Raw genomic sequence first — 15,920 nt, 5'->3', positions numbered from 1 at the left:
TCTTTGTGTCATCTTTTCAGGGTCAAATAATCTCTTTTCTCTTGATTTTGAAAGTCTGTTTATTGTTTAGTTGCTTATAAGGACCAATTCATGAGTTTTCCTAACAAGTAGATGGAAAAGATGACCATTCCACCACGTCTCAGAGTAGGCAATGGTTTGAATGTAATCCCTAAAGTTTATGTGTGGATACTCAATGTCGCAATGTTGGGAGGTGTGATTGGATACTCAGTGTTGCAGTGTTGGGAGGTGTGGCTTTTAAGAGGTATTCAGGCCATGAGATCTGCACTCTCATGAATGGATTAATGCCATTACTGTAGGAGTGTTTTGTTTTATTTTAATAAAAGGCTGAGTTTGGTCTCCTCTTGCTCACTCTCTGCCTCTTTTTCCCCTTCTACTGTGAGATGCCTTCCACCACGTCGTGAGGCAGAAAGAAAGTGCTCATCAGATACGGGACCCTCAGTCTTGAACTTCCCAGACTCCAAAAGTGTGAGCCGAGCTATTTTTGTTCATGGTAAATTACCAATTCTGTGGTATTCTGTTCTAGCAGCACAAAATAGACTTAGACACAAGCAGAAGACATTAACTACTGTGTAACCAAAAGCTTTCTTAAATTCTTGTGAGAGATAACCAACTTAACTAGTTTCAGACTGGAAAATACTCCAAACTTGTCAGGAGGTTTCATGTTTATTTACATTGTAACTACATTGAGTTCAATTATTAAATGAGATACTTATGAATAAGTTGTGAAATGCATGATAAAAGATTGAGGTGAGTATTTGGAACTTGAAACACATTTTTGTTCTTCACAGTAATAATTCTAGGAGTGGTGAACAAACTTTTTGTTTTGTTTTATCTCATTATGCTTAAAATGAGCCTGTCTCTATATTTAAAAAGTCATAAAATTTTAGGTACAGGGGATCCTGATCATCTAAGTAACGATTTATCTCCCAGGATTAAAACATTGTGCCCCAGAGAGGTTGTGAACTGCCTAAGGCAATGTTTGAGTGACACTGTAGCTGAAGTGGCAAGGCTAATATTATCCTGGGTTATGGTTTCTGGCATCTGGTAACCAGGTAGTGTGATAAAAAAATAAAAATAGGAAAATGTGTCCTGATCTTATTTTGGATTTCTGGCCTTAGAGAGTATCAACAATAAGCATTAAGCATATGTTACTGGCTGTTAGAAAAAATATGAATACTTCCATGTTTCTGCATGATGAAGATGTTTGAGCAACAACCCAAGTTAACTTGGGTTGAAACACAAGCACGAGTTGTTAAAAAGATGACAGAATAGAGAGGGACAGGACTCCAGAAAAGTTTACCTTCTTGGAGATATGTATTTTTATTCCTATGGGGAGAAAACCCAGAAAGGTGGAGACTTTTTAGTGACTGTAAACAGGAGACATTTCTATTATCAATCCTACTGCAGAGATTTATTCTTATTCCAAAGGGCATGATCCAAGTATCTTTACCCTTTATTTTAGGCTTTATTATTTAAGGAGAATATCTTCAGGGAGACTATTATTTTCTCTCTCTCTTACGAAGAAAAAAAAGAAACTGCTATGTGAGCCATATGATATAAATTTCTAGATTCATAATTTTTGGTTTCTTTCCCTTGATTTGCTTATTGCTATAAGTAATAATATTTTTCCTTGATTCAGAATCTTATATTTGCCTTCAGGGAAATATAAATGTTAATATTTAAAATGTGTCACTGTAGAATACAATGAGGTGATCTCTAGACCTTCCTCGCAGTGAAAAAACCATAACAGGTGAAAATTATTACAGCAAAGAAACAAATCATAAACAAAAACTAGGTTAATTCCTAGCAGTCACTATATAAAAAATACATCCTATGAGAAATAAAAAAGAGTCCTTCAAAGAGAAAGCAGTTTTCACCAGAAAGTAATTTGAATCCACATGTAAGGAAAAAAGCTTTGGTAAAGGTAATTAGGTAATTATGAAAGATATAATTAAATATATTTTACTTCCTTTTGCTGTTGATTTATAAAACAACTATATATCACAGTATCCACATAATTTATCATAAAAAATATAATATGTATAACAATAACAGCTCAAAATGGAGAAAGAGGAATTAGAATTATATACAAATAACATTTCTATATCTTGCCAGAATTAAGTGAGTGCAAATATTAAGCAGATTCTGGTAAGTCAAACTGTACATAGCAAGTCCAAAAGCAATGGCTAAGGAAATGCCCAAAAAGTAAAAATAATTAGAGAAATTGAAATATTACACTATAAAATGTTCACTTAATTTAAAAATTACTAAAGGATGAATAAAGATATAAAACTTATAGAAAACAAAAGATAAAATGGTAAGCATAAATTCACACATATATCTAATGTAGATGAATTCGTCCAATCAAAAGGGAGAGACTGTCAGGTAAGTTAAAAAAGCAAACAACAGTATTTACTTACATGCTGTCTATAGGACACATACTTTAAATTCAAAAATAATTTATATATTAAATATACTGTACGTTGAAATTAAGAGGAAAGGAAAAATAAATAAACCATGCAAACAAGCACATGAAAGCCTGAGTAGCTATAACAGTGCCAGACAAAATGGACTGTAAAACAAAACAACAATAAAAGATACTTACCAGAGACAAGAAGAGATGTATTATAATGAAAAAATGACCCATCTATTAAGAAGATAAGTATAAACATATATTCACCTAACAACAGAGATCAAAACACCTGATGCAAAAACTGACATAATTCAAGAGAGAATGCAAAAATAGACGTAATTTAAGAGAGACACACATAATTCCACCATAATAGCTGGATACTTCACTACCCCATTTTCAGTAATAGACAGAACAACTAAAAAGACAGTCAACAAGACAATAGAAGACTTTCATAAGATATAAACCAACTAGTCCTAGTGGATAGTTTTAAAACACTTCACCTAACCACAGCAAGATACACATGCTTCTCAAGTGCATATAAAACACATGGATTATTGTCAGCCTATAAAACAAATCTAATAAATTTTAAAGTGTTGACATCATAAAAAATATGTTCTCTGCCAAGAAGGTGAAAGATCATTACAAGGAGAACTACGAAACACTGCTTAAAAAAAAAAAAAATAGAAGACACAAACAAATGGACAGACATTCCATGCGTTTTAATTAAAAGAATCAGTGTCATTAGAATGGTCATACTGCCCAAAACAATCTACAAATTCAACACTATTCCCACACTCTACAAATGTCATTTTTCACATAATTAAAAAAAGACTGCTGTAAAATTATGGAGCCAAAAAGGGCCTGAACACCCAAAATAATTCTAAGCAAAAAAGGACAAAGCTAGAAGCCTCGCATTATCCAACTTTATACTATAAAACTATAATAACCTAAACAGTGTGGTACTGGTATAAAAGTAAATATATAGATCAATGGAACAAAATAGAAAACCCGGAAATAAAGCCACATACCTACAGCCACCTAGTCTTTCACAAATTGACAAAAATAAGCAATGGAAAAAGCATTCCCCATTCAAGCAATGGTGCTGGGTTAGTTCAGTAGCCACATGCAGAAAAACAAAACTGGGCCTGTACCTTTCGCCACATACAAAAATTAAAATGGAGTAAAGATTTAACTGTAAGACCTCAACCTATAAAAATTCTAGAAGAAAATCTAGGAAGCACCATTCAGGACATGGACCTCGGAAAAGAATTTATGATCAAGTCCTCAAATGCAATTGCCACAATAACAAAAAGTTGACTAAGTTGGACTTAGATAAACTATCAATAAAGGAAACAGACAACCTACAGAATGGAGAAAATGTTCACAAACTGTGCATCTAACAAATATCTAATATCCATAATCTATAAAAAACTTAAAAAGTTCACAAGAAAGAAACAAATAACCACTTTAAAAAATGGGCAAAAAACATGAACAGACACTTCTTCAAAGAAGAACTACAAATGGCCAAAAAACATTAGAGAATGCTTATTATCACTAATCATTAGAGAAATGCAAACTAAAACCACAATGACATATTGTTGTATAACAGTCAGAATGGCTATTATTAAAGTAGAAAAACAACAGATGCTGGCAAGGCTACAGAACAAAATGAGCATTTGTATACCATTGGTGGGAATGTAAATTAATTCAGCCACTGTGGAAAGCAATTTGGAAATTTCTCAAAAAACTTAGAACTGCCATTTGACTCAGCCTTCCCATCACTAGTTATACATCCAAAAGAAAACAAACCGGTCTACCAAAAAGACACATGCGTTTGTATGTTCATCATAGCACTGTTCACATTTGCAAAGACAAGGAATCAACATAGTTGCCATTAAGGGTGGATTCAACAATCAATATGTGGAATGTAAACACCATGGAATACTATGCAGCCCTAAAAATTAACAAAATTATATCCTTTACAGCAACACATTTGCAGCTGGAAGCCACTATCTTGAGTAAATTAATGCAGGAACAGAAAACTGCATGTTCTCACTTACAAGTGGGAGCTAAACTTTAGGTTCTTGTTGACATAAGGAGGCAACAATAGATACTAGAGCCTACTAGAGGCAGGGTAGGGGTGAGAGAGAGGCTAGAGTTACAAAACTAACTATTCAGTACTATGCTCAGCACCTGGATGATGGGATCATTCATGCTCCAAACCTCAGCATCTGCGATATACCCAGGTAACAAACACATACATGTATCCCTTGGATCTAAAATAAAAGTTGAAAAAAAAAAAGTATGTTCTTTGACCACAATAGAATAAAATGAGAAATCAATGACAAAAATAAATTGTATATATATGGAAATTTTAAAAAACTCAAAAAATAAATGGACCAAAGGAAAAAAAGAGAAATAGGAAAATACCTTTAGACAAATAAAAATAAAAACTCCAACATACCAAAACTTATAGAGTACAGTTAAAATAGTCCTTGGTGGAGAATGTCAATCTGCAAATGCCTAAACTTAAAAAATAATACGTCAACTATGAAAGCTAACTTCCATCTTAAAAAATTGTTTAAAAGGCAAAACAATGTAAAGTAAAGGAAATAATAAATATTGAGTGGTAATTAACATAATAGACAATAGAAAAATTATGGAGAAAATTAATGAAATCACAAGTTGGTTCCTTGATCAACAAAATTTACAATCCTTTAGCTAGACTGACAAAAAAGAAGAGGAGATTCAAATTATTAGCACTGAAAGGAGGAACATTTCAGTCATTATCAAAATTGAAAGAATTAAAAAGGAATACTATGAGCAACTATATGTCAACAAATTAGGTAATTTAGATGAAAAACATGAGTTCCAGAAAAGACACAAACTACTAAAACTAACTCAAGGAAATAAAAATTCTGGACAGAGCAATAATGACCAATGAGAGGAAATAGGTAAGTGTAAAACTTCCCACTAAGGAAAGCCTAGCTTACTTAATTGGTAAATTCTATCACTTAAGAAAAAATTAATGCCAATCCTCAAAACCTCATCTAAAACACAGAAAACAAAGGAGCACTTCCTAACTCATGTGATGAGGGTAGTAGCAATACCCAGAAGTCAAATGCATCACAAGAAAAGAAAACTATATAGCAATTAATTATCTATTACAAATATGGACACAAAAATTCTTTTAAAAATGTTAACAAACAAAATCAAGCCAACATATAAAAAAGAATTATAGACCACAATCAAACGAGATTTATTTCAAGAATTTAAGACTGGTTTAAGGTGGAAAATTAACTAATGTAGTCCACCGTGTTAATAGAGTAAATAGTAAAAATCCACATAATTACATCAATAGACACAGAAAAAGCACTTGACTAAATCCAGTGCCCACTCATGATTAAAAGCAAACAAAACCTAACAAAACTAGACACAGAGTCTACTTCCTCAACTTGAAAGAGGGTATCTAAGAAAACCCCCCAGGTAATATCATATTTAATGGTGAAAAACTAAAGGTTTTCAAACTGAGAACCTAAGAACAGGAATAAGACAAGGATATTGGTCTGGGTGGTGGGAAAAATTGTAGGAAAGATGCAAACCTTCTTGGAAGGCTGGAAGGTTTTGCAAAAGCTTTGGGGAAGGATTATGGCTGTAGGCAGCCCAATCCTCCTACCTTGAGCTAACAACAAAGAGTAGATAACAAAGGAATGTGGAGGAGTTTATCTAAATAGCTTGTTTATGCACGTTGTCCTAAAACTGACCTTTGATTATTTGCTTGCAGGACTGCTCTCTATTCAGGGGTTAACAATGTTTATTACCCACAAATGGTGTTTGCTCTAGGCCTTTGTCTCAAATCTGTACTAAATAAATGTAGGTGTTGCCAGCTTGTCAAGGCTGCTGCTGACTTTGGCAGGGTCCCCCTAGCCACACTGACAAGCAAGACTGCGTTTGTTTACTCCATTCATCTGTCACCTGGCCAGAGTCTGTGGGACAGACATGGCAGCTGGTGCACCTGCATGATGAATGCTGCAATGGATCACAACAAAAACCTCGAAAGTGAAGAAGAGACTGCACAGTCAGCAAGTCAGCAAGTCACTGGTGCCCACTTGATATTTCCAACTTCGAGGGAACTGTTCAAACTAGGGTTTCATCATGGGACACCAGTTATCAGCACAACAGAAACAGTATATAAAAGGATTGAAACAGCTGATTAAAGCTAGCAGAGCCTCACTTTCACAGGCTCAACTGAGCGATCTAATGCAAACTGTTGTTTCCCATAACCCTGTTCATGGAAGAAGAAATGTGAGACGTAGAGCTCTGGGAACAAGTGGGGAGAAATCTTAAATGTATTAATGCACAAGGGCAATGGGTCCCATTAACATCTTTAATGTTATGGGCCTTGCTTTGGGCATGCTCTACACAGAAGAGCCCAAAAAGGCAAGGGAAGAGGAACCATCACCTACCTTACCACCTCATCCCCCTCACTCAGCCATTATTCCTGAATAAAAGTGTCACATAAGAAACAACAATATCCCCTGAGCCCCCTCCCCAAGTAAATTGGAAAAATACAAGGGATATGTTACAGCTATGGGACCCTGTCTTAGGCAAGCAGAATTAGAAAGGGAACTCTTGGCCTGCCCAGTAGTGGAAAACAGACAAGGCAATCATGCATATGAACCCATTACTTTTGAAACTTATAAAGAGGTAAGAAAAAGCATTGGAGAAAACAGAGCCACTAGCCTATTTACAAAAGGGTTAACTGAGGTCAGAGCAGACAACTTCCATATGAGCCCATGGGACTGGTCAGTGCTAATGCCAGTCAATGCCTCCTCTGGAGGGCAGAATTTGATGCATTATGTGAAAAGCAGACATTTTTCTAATAACGGCCACTGTTATTCCTCCCCTACCCCTGATGTGGCTCTCTCAAAATCCTATTTGGGTAGAACAGTAGCCTTTAAAGGAAGAGAGATTACTACAAGCCTAAAATTAGTTGAGGAGCAATTAACAGCTGTCATATAGAACCATCTAACAGCCCTTGGAATTCCCATTTTTGTCATTCCCAAAAAGTCGGGCAAATGGAGACTTTTGCATGACTTACAGGCTATCAATGCTAATTTGCTACCTATGAGGCCCCTCCAATAGGGGCTCCTTTCTCCTGCAGCAATTCCTCAAAATTGGCTTATAGTCATTATTGACTTAAAAGACTGCTTTTATACTATTCCCCTAGCAGAACAGGACAGAGAAAAATTTGTGTTTATAGTACCAGCTGTCAATCATGAAAGGCCACCTCGCCGATTATTTGGAAAGCGCTTCCTCAAAAAATGCCAAACAGTCCTACCATGTGTCAGTATTACGTAAATCAGGCTTTGTTCCCCAGGAGAGAGCAATTTCCTAGTTGCAAGATTATTTATTTTATGGATGATACTTTATTAGCAGAATCAACGAAGCCAGTACTTTCATGTTTACATGCCTCTATCCAAAGGAATACACAGTTAAGAGATTTAATCATACCACCTGAAAAAGTACGAATGTCTTCTTCTTGGAAATATCTTAGACACATACTAACTTCCTGGTCAGTAAGATATCAGAAGGTTAAATTAAATATTAGCAACTTACATATCTTAAATGATCATCGAAAATTACTGGGCAATATTAACTATCTTTGCCCCACCTTTGGCATAACTACGGATAAGTGGCAAAACTGTTTTCTATCTTAAAAGGAAATACAGCCTTAGATTCTCCCAGGTATTTAACCCCAGCAGCAAAAAAGGAAATTGAGGAAGTAGAGCAAGCTATGTCTCAGAGGCACCAAGATTGCAGAGACCCGAAATATTCAGTTCCATTGTTTGTTTTTCCTACTCATTCCCCAGCAGGATTACTAGGACAGATGTCTCCAGGGCTGTGCTTCCTGGAATGGGTGTTTTGCTCACATACGAGGACTAAGGCACTATCTCCCTATATCCAGCTCGTTAGTAAAGTCATCTATATGGGCCACAGACAATGCAATCTGTTGCTAGGTTATGACCCTGATGTCGTAAGAATTCCCTTGAGTAAAAGGCAATTCAAAGTAGTCTTGCCCCTATCTCTAGATTTTCAGAAAGCACCCTCTGTTATGCAGGCCATACAGAGCTTGTCCTTCATGCTGACAAACTACTTCCGTTCTTACCTCGGACTCCTGTATTTTTTTCTACAAAAGTAGTTCACTCCACTCTTAAAAATATGCTCAGGAAACAAAAAAAGGGGGAATGTGAGTAAAGACCCTGACCCTGCAACACTACTAGCACAAGCCTTATCTACCCTTAATTTCTTAAATTTAGATGGTGAATTTCAAGCAGCTACAGAAAAGCACTTCGCTAAAACCTCTCAAGAAATAAAACCCACAGTTTTATGGAAAGATGTAAATAGTAATGTATGGTGTGATCCAAATGATTTGCTTACATGGGGAAGAGGTCATGCTTGTGTTCACACCCCCTCAGATTCTCTTTGGATTCCAGCATGATGCATCAAACCATACTATGGCGTGGCTAGGACAAAATTTGGTTCCAGAAATGAAGGAAATGACCCTGCAGGACCTGCGACTCCAGATGACACAAGCCCCAACATCACCTGTGGGATGCTGAAGAAGATGACTCAGGAGGCTAAGTGAATCCTGCTCTGGACACAGACACTGTTAACTCCAGATAATCTGCTCCTTTTTTATTCTCTCACTTTGCCTGCTATACTCTATTGGGCGCATCTTCCAAATCTAGTAGTTTATCTAAGTAGCTTGTTTACTTATGTTGTCCTAAAACCGATCTTTGATCATCCACACACATGACTGCTCTCTACTCGGGAGGTCGACACTGTTTATTACCCATAAATCGTGTTTGCTCTAGCTCTTTGTCATGACATCTGTACTAAATAAATGCAAGTGTCACCAGCTTATTGGGGCTGCTGCAGACTCTGGCAGGGGTCCCCTAGTCCTGTTGACAGGCAAGTCTGTGTCTGCATACTCTGTTCATTTGTCACTCGGCCGGAGACTGTGGGACAGACTCAGCATCTTCCTATTCTATTTAACCTTGTACTGGGGGTTCCAGCCAGGACTTAGACAAATAAGTGAAATAGAAGACATCCAGATTGAAAAGAGAAAAGTAAATGAAATGGGAAAAGTAAAAATTGAAGGGAGAAGACGATGGAATATTATTCAATGCCAAAAATAAAGGAACTATGAAAAGACACAGAGGAAACATAAGTAAACATTACTTACTATGTGAAAGAAACCAATCTGGAGAGGCTACATACTATATAATTCCAACTATATAAGTCTCTTGAAAAGTCAAAACCACGAGACAGTAAAACAATCAGTGATGGCAAGGATATAGAGTGAACAGGGATAAACAGGCAGACCACAGAGAATTTTTTGGTCATTGAAACCACTCTATATACTCTAATGGTAAATACACATAATTATATATTTCCAAACCCATAGAATGTACAACCCCAAGAGTGAACGCTAAGGTTCTGGGGATAATGATGTGTCAATGTAGGTTCAAGTTGCAATAAATGTACCACTTTGATAAGGGATATTGAAAGTGGGGAAGGCCATGCATGTGTAGGGGCAGGGGTTACATAAAATATCTCTTCACCTTCCACACAGTTTTGCAGCAAACATGAACTGCTCTAAAAGTTGTCTTATTTTAAAAAACATAAAAAAAGATTTGAATAGATGCTTCTCCAAAAAGTTATACAAATGTCTAATAACCAGAAGAAAAGATACTCAACATCATTAGTCATTAGAGAAATGTCAATCAAAACTATAGTGAAATACCAGTTGACAGCCAGTCGGATGACTATCATAAAAATGACAGATAACAGCAGTTGTTGTCAAGAAGTCAGTGAAGAAATTGGAACCCTCACACACTGTGGAAAGTAAAATGCTGTAGCCAATACGGAACTACAGTTCTGTAGTGCCTTACACAGTTAAACAGATTTACCATATAACCAGCAATTCCATTTCTAGGTACATATCCAAGATAACTGAAACCATATGTCTGCACAAATACTTGTACATGGTTGTTCACTGTAGAATTCATAATAGCCAAATAGTGAAAGAAACTCAAATGTCCAGGGATAAATGAAATATGATATATCCATACAATGGTATTTTTTTCAGGCCTCTGAAGGAATAAAGCACTGACACACACTATGACATGGATCAACCTTAAGTCTGTTATGCCACCTGAAAGAATGTCATCACAAAAATCCCTGTCGTGTGAGTCCGTTAATATACAGCTGGGGACTGGGGGGGAAATGAGGAGGCTCTGTTAATGGACACAGGAGATGAGGTACCCCGAGTTAACTTCAGCCAGTCAGCTAATTTCACAGACCACAAGGCTGAGAATAGGGGAAAGGTGGTTCCCAAAAAGAAAACTTAAGTGTGTTTTGTGGCAGGAAACAGAACGACTAAAGCTAAGCAGGAATTAGCTAGGCAAACAGAACGGGAGAAATGAAATTTAAAAACTTGGCAGAGTCTATTTTATACAAGTCCTGGTTAGGTATGTTAATTGGCTTAGGTTTTATCCTAAAAAATATTTTCTATAAATAGTTGTCAATATGAAAATGGAGTGTTCAGATTTGTATTTCTTTATTTTGGCTACTCCTTAACCTTCCAAAGTTCCATTCCCACTCTTTAAAATCCCTGTTATTTTACAATAACTCATAAGCTACTAATAACAGAGATGGAATTCAGGCTAAAGATAGAAAAGGATCACATAGTGGGATAAGAATAAGCCAGTACATCAGGGGCCACCTGTGCTTCCAAAGGTACTCAAATGAAATGGAGCATGTTTTCTCCAAACAGTAAGATCAATTTATCAATCATCCATCTACTACATGCCAGACACTGTCCTAAGCACTGTGAGGATACAAAGATGAACAGAACACTATTCCCAGTTTCAGAAAGTTAATGCACTTGGAAGGGAGAAAAACACATAAAACTCTAATAAATGTTAGTCTCTGAATGCTACTAGCAGAGGCTTCATGTTTCCATGAGGTCACAATCTGACCTTGTTCAGCAGTTGTCCCTAGTACCTAAATGTTTCCTAGCACATAGTAGGCATTCAGCAATTATACTTTTAATGGATGTCTGAGAAGGTGATATAAATTCAGGGCAATGGTAGTTTAGAGATGATTATTTCTGGCTGCAGAGGCAAAGGTATTCGGGAATAGGTAGCTTTTGCCTAGATCTTGAAAGATTGGTATTAATATCGTTTAACAAGAGAAGAAGCTAGATGAAGAATGTGTGAGATCCTTCCAGGAAGAAGCAGCAAGAAAATTACAACCAAAGACAAGGTGGCAGGAAAATAAAATGATACGGACTTAACAGAGAATTGGCTGGACGTGGTGGCTCAAGCCTGTAATCCCAGCACTTTGGGAGGCCGAGACGGGTGGATCACGAGGTCAAGAGATCGAGACCATCCTGGTCAACATGGTGAAACCCCATCTCTACTAAAAATACAAAAAATTAGCTGGGCATGGTGGCGTGTGCCTGTAATCCCAGCTACTCAGGAGGCTGAGGCAGGAGAATTGACTGAACCCAGGAGGCGGAGGTTGCGGTGAGCCGAGATCACGCCATTGCACTCCAGCCTGGGTAACAAGAGCGAAACTCTGTCTCAAAAACAAAACAAAACAAAAAAAAAAAAAACAGAGAATTGAACAGTCTAGATTAGGATCGATAGAAAGCACTGGAGAAAGGGCTACAGAGGTCAAACACTGGCTTTTCTTTTTAAAACAAGTTCTTGGTGTGTTGTCCAGTTGCTATGCAGAGGTGTGGTCACAATACACCACTACTGGTCTCACGCAGTCCTCCGGCCTCAGCCTCTGGAGCGATGGCACTACAGGTATACACCACTTTGTCTCGCCATGGGTCTTTCTGTGGGGGACGGAAGCAATAATGCACTACCCGGCTAAAACAGGAGGTAGGTATGGATCAAGCAAAACAGTATGTTTCCTCTTCTGTATTATTCTGGGGGGACCGTGGTTGCAGGGGGTTGGCACTGGGAATAGGAAACAGAAAAAGAGCTAAGCTAACGAAAAATAACTATAACCTACAGGTATTATATCATGTTTTCCTTAAACTACAGGTGTTTGTCTTAATGAAAATCAATAACAATTGATATTTTTCTACAGACCAGACATGCTAAACATTTTCCTATTCCAATAAGCTTTGTAAAAAAATCATTATACCAAATAAAAACAAAAAGTGTGTTATTGAGAGCTTTTTTCCCAAGATTTAATAATATATTAACCTGTGAATAAAACATGTTTATTATTTTTTTTATTTTTATTTTTTTTGAGAAGGAGTTTCGCCCTTGTTACCCAGGCTGGAGTGCAATGGTGCGATCTCGGCTCACCGCAACCTCCTCCTCCTGGGTTCAGGCAATTCTCCTGCCTCAGCCTCCCGAGTAGCTGGGATTACAGACACGCGCCACCATGCCCAGCTAATTTTTTGTGTTTTTAGTAGAGACGGGGTTTCACCATGTTGACCAGGATGGTCTCGATCTCTTGAACTCGTGATCCACCCGAGTTGGCCTCCCAAAGTGCTGGGATTACAGGCTTGAGCCACCGCGCCCGGCCAACATGTTTCTAAAGAAGAAAATATAATCACTTTTATTTTGAAAGAACTTAAAGCATTATCTCTTTACCTTAAATATTTATGTTAATTTAGCTTATTACCTTATTAAATGTTTTAACAAATTCCTCAATGCAGGTTAACTCTAAAGCTACAGCTGTACAATTTAAATAACTAAAAGAGCTATTGTCACTTACGCTGATTATAAGTAGATGTCACCATTTTTAAATGAACGCTTTAATCATCATAATTGTGTTAGTGATTTTGCTACTTATTGCCTGAGGTGCTTAAGTTGAAGATAGTTAGCCAAGCCTTAGGGGTCTAGTGTAGTGCTATAAAGGGGAAAAAGACTGAAAGGCTGATTACTAGAGGAAGTCAGGGACTTGCTTATGTATCGAACATAGCAGTATGTCACAGATATATTTCAAATTTAACCATCAACTTTCACTAGTTTTAGTCTTCTTGGCTTACAAATTAAATATAATAGTGATGAGATATTTTAAAAATTAGTGTCTTATTCAAAGTACGCTTAAACTACATCATTGTGGTGCATTTTGTATGAGTCTAGTGTGGGGATGCCCTGAATTACTGATGCCATGATAATCACTCAGTTATAGGACAGGGAATACCTCATCTCCCAAAATAAAAATGGTGACTCTAGGCATAATTAGAAATTATTAATTGTTTTGGATAAACAAGTACCCTAAGGCTGACCCAAACGCCATTAAGCAAATTCAAAAGCAATTATGTGAGGTTATTATTTCATTGAGGTTGTGTAGTCATAGTCATTATTATTATTTTTTTTTTTTAATTTTTTATTGGATTATAGGTTTTGGGGTACATGAGCAGAGCATGCAAGACAGTTGCGTAGATACACACATGGCAGTGTGCTTTGCTTTTCTTCTCCCCTTCACCCACATTTGGCATTTCTCCCCAGGCTATCCCTCCCCACCTCCCCCATAGTCATTATTTCATTGACGTTTCTTAAGGAGTGGCAAGGGATAGCAATAACAATTGATATTTTTCTATAGACCAGACATGCTAAACAGCAATTATGTTTAGCCTTGACAGAAGTTGATAAGAAGGAAACTATTTGAACTATTTGAACTGAATCTCAGGTCTTTTTAATTGGTTTCTATGACCAACGATCTTAAAATCCCACATTTTTTTTTTTTTTTTTTTTTTGAGACGGAGTCTTGCTCCTGTTGCCCTGGCAGGCCTGCAGTGCATGATCTCTGGTCACTGCAACCTCTGCCTCCTGGGTTCAAGTGACTCCGGACTCAGCCTCCAGAATAGCTGGGATTACAGGTGCCCACCACCTTGCCCAGCTAATTTTTGCATTTTTAGTAGAGATGGTATTTCTTCATGTTGGCCAGGCTGTCTTGCATTTCTAACCTCAGGTGATCCGCCCACCTCAACCTCTCGAAGTGCTAGGATTACAGATGTAAGCCACCATGCTGGCCAAAATCTGCATTTTTTCTTTAAGTTTCCTAATTCCCTAAAACTGGTTAATGGAATCACTACACAAATGCCAGTAACTGTCATTGTCAAGGAGAATTATTTTTAAAATGTCATCCTAAGTTACTTCATTTGGAGGGTGCACATTCAGGTGAACTTTGTCGGGTACTTTTGTATAAATAAAAATTAAAAATAAGAGACTTAATTTCTCCATTGAGATAAAGAAAGAGACTTCTTCATCCTCGTTTTTCTTAGAGCATTTGCTTCAGAACCTTATCACTGTAAGTACATTCTCCTCGCTTTGCAATGTATAGAAATTATTTTGAAAACTAGATAGGTGCATTGTGAACTTTGTGACTCAGGAATATCCTTCAGAGCCTGGAAGCCATCTTTCTGAAATGTTGGTTTGGTTTGGCTCTGTGTCCCCACTCAAATAGCACCTTGAATTGTAATTGCCATAATCCCCACCTATCAAGGGTGGGACCAGGTGGAGGTAATTTGTTCATGGGGGTGGTTTTTCCCGCCATGCTGTTCTCATAATAATGAGTGGGTTTCAGGAGATCTGATGGTTTTGTAAGGATCTGGCATATCCGCTGCTTGCACTCAGTCCATCCTGCCGCCCCGTGAAGAAGGTACCTGCTTCTCCTTTGCCTTCCACCATGATATTAACTTTCCTGAGGCCTCCCTAACAATGCAGAACTGTGAATTAATTAAACCTCTTTCCTTTATAAATGACCCAGCGTCGGGTATTTCTCCGTAGCAGCATGAGAACAGACTAATATAAATGGTAACATCAAGGAAGATAGTGCTCCTGCCTCCCAGTTTCTGTGGAAGGACAGGAGTCTAACTTTTGTGGGCACCTTGCTCCCATTTGCAAACCTATGTACTGTCATAAAGGTATATGGTTTTGTTTGTTCGTTTGTTTCTCTAGATATTGCCAATATGTTAACACAGATGGTCACCCCAATTACAAGGTAAATTTAGAATGAACTGTGTGACAGAAGGTGCTGTCAGTCTTCTTACTTGACAACTAGTTATTGTTCATTTTGAAAATGTGTGTAATGGGCTACTTGATTATATAAAAGGTAGCGATTCCTTTCTGTCTCTGCAATCTCTTAATGGATTGCCTGTGATGTGCATCATATTCTGGTGTAATGTTTTTTCAGAATACAAATGTTCTCTTTCTCTACTGTCTTTGTGGAGAGAATTTCTGGTTTGAGAGACAATTTTGTTTTTAATTATATTTCTTCAACACTTTGGGCTTCAAGCCCAAAGCCTTTCCAAGTAACATGGATATGTGAAATACACTGGTATAAGGATGTGTCAATGGCAGTGTCTATGGGAAATGTGTCACTGTTAATGGCATGAAAATTCCATTTTTTAACACTAGCCAATATAAACAAAATTTTAATTATA

The 15,920-nt window shown here is 37.3% G+C and overlaps 1 long non-coding RNA gene across 2 annotated transcripts in view; it reads right to left on the bottom strand.

Moving 5' to 3' along the window:
- The window catches only part of LOC108593700 (uncharacterized), a 493,787-nt gene that overhangs the window by 44,147 nt on the left and 433,720 nt on the right, over positions 1 to 15,920 (bottom strand). The window lies entirely within an intron of this gene.

This window comes from Callithrix jacchus, chromosome 10 (genome assembly GCF_049354715.1).
Source record: "Callithrix jacchus isolate 240 chromosome 10, calJac240_pri, whole genome shotgun sequence".
NCBI classification, from domain to species: domain Eukaryota; kingdom Metazoa; phylum Chordata; class Mammalia; order Primates; family Cebidae; genus Callithrix; species Callithrix jacchus.
The sequence above is the reverse complement of the archived record's forward strand: the minus strand, read 5'-3'. Positions and strand labels throughout refer to the sequence as shown.